Source organism: Hibiscus syriacus, unplaced genomic scaffold (genome assembly GCF_006381635.1).
Source record: "Hibiscus syriacus cultivar Baekdansim isolate YM2019G1 unplaced genomic scaffold, ASM638163v2 tig00111783_pilon, whole genome shotgun sequence".
Lineage (NCBI taxonomy): Eukaryota > Viridiplantae > Streptophyta > Magnoliopsida > Malvales > Malvaceae > Hibiscus > Hibiscus syriacus.
In genome coordinates this window covers 626,174-638,249 of record NW_024063178.1, presented here as the reverse complement: position 1 = coordinate 638,249, position 12,076 = coordinate 626,174, and the positions used below count along the sequence as shown (strand labels likewise).

The window sequence follows — 12,076 nt, the reverse complement described above, 5'->3', positions numbered from 1 at the left end:
AATCGTATAAGCTCTCTAAAAACCACCAAGAATCATTGGAAATTATCAAATATTGTCAAAGAAAAAGAAGCCAAAGAAGAACTTCGAAAATCAATGGAAATTTATAGTTCTTTTTGCAAAGCAACACATGAACATTCAAATGAATCATATTATCATTAAAGCATTAACAAGAAGAGCATATCAAAATCAAGGGATGAAAAATTACTTGCTGGAATCCAGAATTAAAGGTTGATAAAGAAATTGAAATCTTGAAGGGAAAAAAGCTTGAAAGACAAGGAAGAATGGCAATGGAAATTTCGGCTAGAATGAGAGAAGAATCGAAGAAGAAACAATGGAAGAATAAATATAAAATGACAGCAATAATTGAAGAATTAGAGCATTTTCGGTTAGGATGTATGGAAAATGGAGATAAGATTTGTTGAATCAAGATGTGTTCGGATGCAAAAATGAATTTGATGAAGTAAGGCAGTTAAAACAATTTATAAAGATCAATTAAAATTGGAACTAAAATCAAAGGAATTTGCAAGAGGAGTTCAAGGGGAAAATAGTTGAAAGTGAAGAGAAATTGATCTTGGGAAAATTTAGTTAAAAATTTGCAAACTTCACAATATCGTAATGGTCGTTCTTATTTGGTCACCTTCCAAATATATATGAACTAAATAGCTTTCTAAACATAAGAGACCAGAATGTCCCTTGGAATAATAGAGAGACTAAAATATTTGTTTGATGCAGTAAAAAATCTTGTAATAGAGAATGGCAGTGACAGAGATTTATTATCTCCAATGAAACCACTACTTTATGCGATAATTGAGTTTAAAAGCAAAGCTGAAATTGTGATTAGTTTCCAGAAGCAGCTTAGAAATGAGAAGCTAATATCCTGCATGGTTAATGTATGAAGGGACGCAGGGAGAAGGTGCTTATAAAAGAAACGGGCTTGAACGAAGAAGAGCATACCTTTCTCGGCCTTTTGGCTAAGATCAAGTGTAGTATCTGTTCTATCAGTTTAATATCTGATACATGGGCCAATGGCTCACATGATATTAAATTTATTTTTGACGGGGAGGGTCAATCGCAGTAGCTTGCTACTGGGACTCTCGAGCGTCGTCCTTGCGTTGCACTATTGCTTGGGCCTGGCGCACCCCACCCAATCTCAAGTTTAACGTTTCTATTATGTTTTTGGACTATCAATGAAAACCTTTTCTTTATTGAAATTTATAATATATATGGTGTGATTGCAGGTATTAAATGCTAATAGTGAAACTTAGTTTATTTAAATTATAAGTCTAAATAATACTAGCGTAGGAGGGATGAACCAATTTATTTTAGTTAAGGAATTAAATTTGATTTTAATGGCCAAAATCAACTGGCTTGCAACAGATTTTTGGATTGAGCTTGGGCATTTTTTGGATGAGATGTCTTCTTACGTATGAATTGTCTTTCAGTTAACTTTCCAACACATTAAAACTTCTCAACCAGACATTGAGAACTCAAAATAGGGTTTTTATAGCACTGACAATGTATGTGAAAAGCCGAATACGTGTCCAAATAAGATTTTTTTATGTATTACGAATTTTCAATTATTTTATTGATCATTTGATATTAAGTTTATCATAAGAATTCACATTATTTATTTGATAATTTAATAATGTTTTATAATTTATTTAGTTTATTAAGAGATTTAAATAAAGTTGGACTTTATTAATTATTATTCAGTCAATTAAATTGAGTTGTTGATAATATTATGTAAATATTCTCTATCTCTAGCTCAAATTTATATTTTTCTCTATACTATAGATACGCTCCCCACTTTTTTATTTGAACTCAAATTATTTATTATAAAAATATTGATTACTCTTTGAGTAAGTTTTGCAAGATCCATTCCTTGTGTCTTTTATAAGTGTTTTCGACTTAATCATTCTTGAAGATTACTAGTGATTCATCATCAACCTTTGGCTTGTAAAGAAGAATATTCGTCAGGTATATTAAAATTGTTTGAAAGAGCTTGAAGAATCAGATTGATTCAAACGGTTACTAAGAAAAACAACTACATTCAATCCATTGTTCACGCCAACTTCAACAATAGACCCGTTCAAAAATAATTCGACAACTCGGAAAGAGTCCAAAGCCTTTGGAGTGATTGCAAATTGAATGGATCAGTCCTGTTTAGTTGCTAGAATCATATCATTGTAGCAGGCTAATTAATATTCAAGATGGTAACATCTTAATATAAACTAAATTGATTGATTTTTGTTATATATCCACTCGTATGACGTTTAAATGAATGCATTAACTCTTGTTTGTGATGTTCTTCTTGGGGACTTAATACACGTCGGGTGTATTTCGGTGTTAAATGTTGTCTATGTTTGTTTTAGCTTTCAATTTGATATGTTTGAGATATCATGGAACCTTGAATTCCTAGTTCGAGAGCGATCGAATTGATTTTAAATGGTTGACCGACGTGGCTAAAAAATTGAGGTTATACTTTAGTACCCTATGCATGTTTTACGGTGCAAGTTAGTACTTGGTTGATGAATGAGTGTAGTGATTTGGTCATGTAAATCTTGTTGTTATTTGTAAACTCGTACTGGATATAGTAGAGGGATAATGATCGGTTAAGAGTCGATTGAATTGTTCAAGAAAACTACAAGACCGATAAGAAATAAATTCAAGTTTAGTAGTCAATCGACAAAGGAATTTGCCTTAGAATCCTTAAATTTTGAATATTTCCATCAAAAGTTTTAATGTCGAAAATACTTGAATAGGAAAATTACAAAAATACCCTTATGAACGAAAAAAGGGATTTGAATTAGCCCGAACAATGGAATTGACCTAAGAATTCGTTCTTGACTTGATAGAACTATAGATCCTTCGATTGAACTCTTGATTTATCTGGAGTCCTGATAATCGATTCCTAACCCTTGAGATCACATCATACTCGAATATTCTTATTTCTAAATAAATATATAGAGATTAACATATCGAAAGTACTTATAAATATGAATTAAATGAAATGATTAAAATATTCTCAAGAGCCGTAATATCTAAAAAAACCTGAAAAGGCATACTTGGTCTGATAGAACTACCATTTCACTTGTTAAATACTCGATATGTTTAGAGAAACCCTATTAACCAATTTTTACCTTCGAGAGGGAAGAACATACTTAGAATTTCTAATTCCGAGCAAACACTCGGAGACTAAATTACCGAAAGACCTTTTCGTTTGAATTCTTTGAAAAGATCGAATCAAGTGAAAGGACTGAAAAGCCTTTGAGTATTTAAATGACCTAAATACCCTCTTGACTTAGAAAAATGTGGATGCCATTGGATAAATTCAGGAAAAACCGATGAACCTAAGTATTGTACCCCCTTATAGTTTGGAGCATGACCCAAGCATGTCGGCCTTCTCTTATATACTGAAGAAATGCATAAACAAATTAAATATGCTTGGAATACTTGTTCATCTCCCCAACCACGTCGGGTGTATTCTGATGTTAAACGTTGTCTATTTTTGTTTTAATTTCTGATTTGATCTGTTTGAGATATTATGGAACCTTGAATTCAAGTTCAAGAGCAATCACAATGACTTTAAATGGTATATCAATGTGGCTCAAAAATCAAGGTTATACTTTACTACCCTATGCATTCTATGCATTCTTTACGGTGCATGTTAGTACATGGTTGATGCATAAATGTAGTGATTTGGTCATGTAAATCATGGTTGTTATTTCTAAACTTGTACTGGATATAGTAGAGGGATAATGATCGGTTAAGAATCGATTGAATTGTTCAAGGAAACTAGAAGATCAATAAGAAATAAATTCAAGTTTAGTGGTTAATCGACAAAGGAATTTGCCTCAGAATCCTTAAATTTTGAATATCACCATTAAAAGTTTTAATGTCAGAAATGTTTGGATAGGAAAATTATAAAATACCCTTATGAAGTAAAAAAGGCATTTGAATTGGCCCGAATAGTGGAAACGACCTGAGAATTTGTTCTTGACTTGATGGAACCACAAATCCTCTGATTGAATTCTTGATTTGTCTAGAAGTTCTGATAATCGATTCCTAACCCTCGAGCTCACATCATACTCGAATATTCTTATTTCTGAATATATATATGAAGATTAACCTATCAGAAGTACTTTATACATATGAATTGAATGAAATGATCGGGATATCCTCAAGAGCTTCAATAACTAAAAAAACCTTGAAAAGTCATACTTACTCTAATAGAACTACCTTTTCACTTGTTAAATACTCGATATGTTTAGGGAAGCCACAAATTTACCCATGCTCTTTTTCAAAAATTTCAATCTTTCAATTTTAACCCAACGTTCCAAATTGAACATGGAAATAAATTCTCAAATCCAATGATCTATATTAATTTCCATTATTTTAAAATATGGAAATAATATTTCTAAGCTTAATTTAATAACCTTCAAATTTTCTCAAATTTTCTGTTCGATCCGATTTACCGATTTTTTATTGGACTTTAACATTTTATAGCTTTTAACACAAATTCCTGATAAAAAATATGATTACTACCAAAACATCATTCTTGGGAACTATTCATTTATGGAATAAAAAATATTTTTAGTAAAATAACAACTTTGGTCTCAAAACTTTTCCTAATTTTATACTTTGCTCACTAAACTTTCAAAATTTATGTTTTGGCCACAAACCAAAATTTGGGGTATTATATTATCAAAACTATGAATGCCATAGGAACATTTTTAAACGAAACAACTTTACCAAAAACTTTTAGGATTCATACTGAGTCCTAAAAGCTTTCTTAGGAAGACTTTCTTCCTTAATCTTTAACTGATAACATCTAGATAAAAGATCAATCTTTGGAAACACCAACACACCTTTTTGACTGATCAAAAGATCATCAATCCTCAGAAGAGGATACTTGTTTTTCATTGTTATCTTATTTGACTGAAGATAATACACACATAATTGTATAGACTCGTCTCTGTTTCACTAACACTAGTGCACTTCGAGATGATACGCTTGGTGTTGTAAATCCCCGATCTTAATAATTCTTATAACTATGCCTTTAATTCTCCAAGCTCAATCAGAGCCATTCTATATAGGGCTATAGAAATAATGATGTACCAAGTAGCACTTCTATTTTAAATTATTTATTTCATTCTGGAGGTAATCCATATAACTTTTCTGGAACCACCTATAAATAGTCTTGAATAGTTGAATTATCTTCCAACTTAACTATGAAATTTTGACTATCCACATCATTTACTAAGAAGGTTGACAACCTTGTAGCAATAACTTCATAGCAGTTAATGCTAAAATCACATTAGTAAATGAATTTACTCTATTCCTACCACTATGATCTCTAAACTTTTCTAGTTCTTTAAAATTAAATCGCTCTAAGCGATAATCCATTAAGGTATGGTAGGAGACAACTAATCCGTACAAAAATTTACATTCGAAAGATAATTCAATCAAGTCCATAAAACTCAACACTTTGAATCTTTAACATATAGTTATTGTCTACAAATACGACTCACCTTCGCACTCTGGCTTAAAAGGTTAGTACTACACGTGTCACTTAGGATCAATTCTATCATACTGTTCCATTCCTTAATCAACGCAATACTTATGTATGACTGAGGGTTTCTTTAATCTTACACTGACACTTCCCATCGTGTTGGTACATTACTTTAATTATACTGGATAGGAGGATTATGATTACTGCATTACAACCACTACTCGCTTAGTCTCGAACATCTTGTTTGTTCACTTGCTTCAAACCCTCTATTACACACATCAAATACATACACTACACTTATTCACTTTCATTAGTAAGGAATGGCATCAATCAAATCATATAAACATCATATCAATAATAATGACATCATAATGACATGTATACTCTTTTCAACACAAAACATACTCGGTTTATGCCTAGAATCTACTAAACTTGTAGCTCTGATACCAGTAAATGTAACACCTATTTTTCGTATCTAGCCCCGAACACAAGTCATAGATGTTACAATTTGCAGACAATCTACCTTTGAAAACTGGTAAAATCTTGTTTCTTTAGAAATCATATTATTTAACATAAATAATTTAATCTCGTAGACCAAAAAGTAATACTAAAAAATATTTTTCACATCCGATTACAGTCAGCTACATAGTAGTTCCATATTGTTTTCTACAATAATTGAAACTACCTAAACATAAATCCATCTTTATGCTAATAAAATATACTTATACTATAACATGTATCAAACTACATATTAAAATATTATAGACTCTTGTAACACGTATACATGCCAACTAGAATTTTAAAACAATTGTAGGATGTCATTACTGATACTGATAAGTAGTCATTTTTTTAAAAAAACTTCACTGATATAAAAATCCAACAGTGTAAGAATCATCTTCTAATCATTTCTATAGAATTTATAATGGTTTTCTAATCTTATTGTTCAAGTCACAAGTATAGGCAAATTTCACTAGTTTGCATCCTTAACTTACTCACTAATTCTATTAGCATACCAAATGAACATATAGGCTTGAATCACAATTAAAATAACATTAGGAGTCACTTCTTACCATAGTAACTCCGTTGCTGACTCATCACAAGTGAATGTTTGCTCGATAACGTAAATACAAATTAAATATGCACTCAATTGGTGTCCTTAGCTTGCAAACCTTCCTTAGAAATTAAATATTTCATCCTTAAGCTTCTCCTTAGCTTTATTATTTATTGATCTTGATTTAAATCATAATTTAAATGAGCATCATTACAAGACATATACATTTCAAACCATATGTTAGAATCTCACTAACATGGGCACACAAGAGAAAATAAATTCCTAAAATCATTTCGATATAAATTCCATGTCACAACATAAATGTTGACCTTAACACTTCAAGTTGACCGTTCAAGTTCCTTTTTATCCAAATTTATTCAAACTTCACATAACATTTCCAACTTTACAATTTAACGACTAATTATGAATTCTTTTAATATTCATCTCAATTTTTCTATTTTACTCACAATGGTCCCTTGCCATTATTTCTTCAACTCAAGCCTCAAATAGCTTGAATAAATTTCCCGCATTTAATTTCCATCCATGTACCTCAATAATTCCATTATTACTACTTAAGTCATTAATTTTCTCAATATTTTCCATTTTGTCCTCAAACATTGCCAACTTTCCCAAGTGGTCAAATTTCACATTCTAACATCAATTTTAACTCTCTAACATTAAATTCCAGCAATGTACATCAACTGTTGAACAATTACACATTAACCCCATATCATTTTAAAATTACTTAGTAGGTTCCCTAACTTTCACAAAATCACAAAATGCTCCCAAAATTTTTCTAAGGCTTGCGGAACCTTCCAAATATCATTTCTAATCCATAGGAAAATATTCACAATTTTCTCCCTAATATGGTCGAATATCATAGGGATTAGAGTTCCATGAATTTCACTTGATTCTAGCATATATTCCACCTATAAACAATATTTCAAGGATTCCAAATTCAAACCCCTAACCTAATTTAACAAAATCACTTTTCCCCAAGCCCTATGTTATGTCTAATTTAATAGAAGCATTTCTAGGTGGTTTTAAACATCAATCAAGCTTGGAAATGATTCTACAAAATCAATAACCCCAAAATTCATTATCATTTCATAAAACCCTAACATGTTCTTAAACCCTAAAATTTGGGATCTAAGTACTCAAGAAAAATTAACATGCAATATTAGTACCAGGTGATAGAGCTTTTCGAATAGAACAATTTTCTATTCCAATCTTTAATCCAAAAACCAAAGGAAAATACTCAAAATGAAAAATAAACTTTCTCTCACATAGGGTTGGAGCTCATGGAATGCAAGGATGAAGGTGGCCAAGTGTTCATAAATTTCTCCATAATTTCATGTTAATTTGTCATTTTTTTAAGATTAAATGAATTTAAAATTTATTTAATGGAAAATGACAATTTTACCATTAATGAACCTTGATACTTACATCCATACCAATCCACATGTTAATTATCATCTTCCCAAAGTCAAAGATGAACAAATTATTTCACCCTTTACAACTTTGCCAATGCACTTTTCCAAAAATTTCAATCTTGCCATTTTTCATCGAACAATCCATATTGAACATGGAAATATATTCCCAAATTCAATGATCTATATTATTTTACATAATTTTAAAATATTGAAAAAATATTTGTAATATTTTTTTAATATCTTTAAATTTTTCTCAAAATTTCTATTCAATCTGATTTACTGAATTTTTATCGAATTTTAACACTTTATAGCTTTTAACACAATTTTCGGATAAAAATATGATTCCCATGAAAGCGTCAATCTTGGGGGTGAACTATTCATTTATGGAATAATTTTTTTTGAAAATTACCACTTTGGTCACTAAAATTTCCCAATTTTATACTTTGGTTACTAAACTTTTAAAAATTATGTTTTGGTCACTAACCAAAATTTGGGTTATTACAATTGTATTGACAAGAATACCCCTGATGGCCTGAACATGGAATCACTGCTTTATATTAAAATCTTTAATAATTATAATGTAAGGTTCCTAATATATCTCTGATGTACCCAAAACCCTAAAATGTCTTAAAATCGATCAAATCTATAGAAGTTTCATGTTTTCCTTTTTCTGATAATTTTCAAGCCGCTTTGAAGAATATCTAGACCCTCTAGTGTGTTCCTTGTGCGTTATATAACTGTTTTACGTGCTTTGAAGTACAACCGTTTTATCTATTAAGACTTTTGGAAGAATTATCTGATGGAAATTCTGATCTTTGATTCACTTATTACAATCATGTTTACCTAATATATGTTTTATAGTTTCGATCTTACTGGGAAATATAAATATGTCTGATACTACTGGCGAAACTGTTTTATTGGGATACTATTTGGGTAGGATTATGGAGTTCATAAATTCAAATCTAACCAAGCTGATAATTCTGTATGGACCTAAGGCGACCCTTGGGTGGGCTCTAGGCCCAATGGTCATAGGGTAAGACCTTATGGATCCTAAGGCACTCCTTTAGGATGGCTCATTTGCTTTGTGCCTAGCGTAAGTCCTTATGAACCTGAGGCACACCTCTCAAGTGGCTCCTTTATTTTGTACTTAGGGTAAGTCCTTATGGACCCAAGGTACACCCCTCAAGTGGCTCCTACACTTTGACTAGGGTAAGTCCTTATGGACCCAAGGTGCTATCTTAGGTTGGCACCTATGCGTAGTGGACCTAGGGTAAGTCCTTATGGATGCAATTTGGGAACTAAATATTGGCATTCGGTTCGAGGGTACTACTACGATTTAAAAATCTATTTTCCTGAAATAAACTACCACCACAAATTTTAAGACATGAGTATAATTATTTATGGTTTCGTGGGAACACACTAGATACCCATTTTCAATCTCCCAAATATCTGTCTTTAAATGTTTTTTATGTACCGTAGGTTTCCGAATGGGAACTTGAAGAATTACTACAATAAATTTCAACTCATCATATAAGCATATATATGTCTGGATCAATAAGAAAAATTTATGTTTTTCCATAAATCTGCTTGTCCTTTAGCATCATCCGATAGTTCTGTATTACTAGCTTTCCTAAAGCTCACTATGTTATTTACCATTTCAGGATAACAAATCGCTCTGTGCAGTTGTTAACATCAATTTTTGGAGTTCTTTCAGCGTCACTTGGAGGGTACAATTCAAGTGTAATGAGGGGTCATGTAGGTCACATTTACTTTTTATATTGAGTCTGCAATTTATTTGACATGGGACATTATCATATTTTGTTTTATTATATGAGTGATTTATTTCTTGAATTGTTTTTTATTTATAAAATGTTTTACAGATGAACAGGTTTAACAAAATTTTAATTTTTTATGGATTTTGATGATGGGTCGCTCCAATGGCCCTAAAGTGACACCACGGATCGGATCGAGTTACTCTTCTTGATTTATGGGTGTTACATTTAATAAACACATACTTTTGAGTTTTAGCTCAGGTCCCCAAAACTGTTTGAGATGGCTCTAGATTAAGGCATGTTTTAGGGGTTTCTTTTGACATAAGAATGACAAAATTTGAGTTTCGATTTTAAAGCTTGAAACTGTAAAGCGGGTATCAAAACTGTACAAAATTTTCAATACCTCTAAATATTATGGATCAAAAGTTTTAGAACTCTTAAAAAGTTTTCAAAACTCTCCCCTAAATTTTTATTTTGTACAATTAAGTCTAGAAATCTTAACTTCATCAATTGTTGTTTGACTTAGCTTTTACTCTAAACATAGGTTTATCAAATAAAAATTAATATCTTACACATCAGTGCACTCTTCTCCAAAACAGAACACGAAAATTCGGAACAAAGATAGAAATTCTTAATAATATCACCAAACCAACAAAAACACCTAGGAGAATCAATTTTCAATGATCAATCCTGATTAGAATCAACCGAAATTGATGTTTGGATCAAATCTAAACCACCATTAACATCGAATCAAAGGTGGCTACAAATTTTTGGAAAAATACGCCAAATTGATTCAATTCACTTATAAACTTAGATCTCTCTAACCTTAATTGAAAATCTGTTTTGATTATCCTATAAGCTGTCTAAAAATCACCAAAAGTCATTAGAAATTATCGAATATCGTCAAAGAAAAAGAAGCCAAAGAAGAAATTCGAAAATCAATGGAAATTTACAATTCTTTTTGCAAAGCAACATATGAACATTAAAATGAATCACATCATCATTAAAGCATTAACAAGAAGATCACATCAAGATCAAGGGATGAATTTTACTTGCTAAAAATCAAGAACAAAAAACTTGATAAAGAAATTGAAATCTTGAAGGGAAAAAGCTTGAAAAACAAGGAAGAATGGCAATGGAAATTTCGACTAGAATGAGAGAATGATCGAAGAAGAAACAATGGAAGAATCGATATAAAATGGCAGCAATAATTGAAGAATTAGAGAATTTTCGGTCAGGATGTATGAAAAATGGAGAGAAGATTTGTTGAATCAAGATGTGTTTGGATAATAGAGAATAATAGAGAATAGCACCGGCAGAGATTTATTATCCAGAAGCAGCTTAGAAATGAGGTGCTAATATCCCACATGGTTAATGTATGAAGGAACGCAGGGAGAAGGTGCTTATAAAAGAAACGGGCTTAACATAGAAAAACATACCTTTCTCGGTTTTTTTGGCTAAGATCAAGTGTAGTATTTGTTCTTATCAGTTTAATATCTAATACGTGGGCCAATAGGTCACGATATTGAATTTTGTTTTTGAGGGGAGGTCCACCACAATATCTTTCTATTGAGACTCTCGAGCATCGCCCTATGTTACCAATTTTATAATGACAAAAGGGAATAATTTCTTTGGAGCTTCAAATTTGGTCCTCATTTTAAAATAGTCCTTTAATTGATTTCAAAGATTAGTTCAATAATCAATTCAAAATTCAAATCGTTTTAAACCTTATGGGATTTCCTTCCTAAAATATTTTCCCTAAATTAATACTGAAAACCAATGCTTTTAAAATCGGATCGGACCTTGAACCGGTGAAGGTACTGATTCAACCGTAGTTCAACTGGGTTGAACCGGATTTTATATAAAATAATAGTTTTTTAAAAATTTACATAATATTCAAATCAATATTAATATATATAATATTTTTTTACAATATTAAAAGGTATAAAAATATCACAAGTCATAACATATATAAGTTAAAAACCATAAAATCAAGTGAAACAAAATGATTCAAATCAACTACAACATAATATTTAAGTTAAAACATATTAAATAATAAATATAATTATATTACTATAATCAAAAAAATAAATTTGGGGCTGAAAAAATCATAACAAACGATGTCGTTTGGTTTAATTTTTTTAAAAAAATCCCGGCTAAGAAACATAGAAGAGCATCTCAAAAGTCTAAAGGGTAAAAATATGAGAACAAAACAATCCCACATGGCTAAGAAACATAGAAAAGCATACCAACTGACTTCTATAAATACTAGAGGTAATTTGACATTCAAAATCATGGAGCCTTTTGG

At 30.9% G+C, this 12,076-nt stretch overlaps 1 non-coding gene and 1 pseudogene across 1 annotated transcript; both read left to right on the top strand.

Annotated features, from left to right (window-relative positions):
• The first annotated feature begins 950 nt into the window (after positions 1 to 950).
• On the top strand, positions 951 to 1,144 carry LOC120170716. Its single transcript, XR_005520807.1, has one exon. It is a non-coding gene; the product is annotated as a U2 spliceosomal RNA (small nuclear RNA).
• A 10,059-nt stretch (positions 1,145 to 11,203) lies between these two features.
• On the top strand, positions 11,204 to 11,327 carry LOC120170722 (annotated as a pseudogene).
• Positions 11,328 to 12,076: the final 749 nt, after the last annotated feature.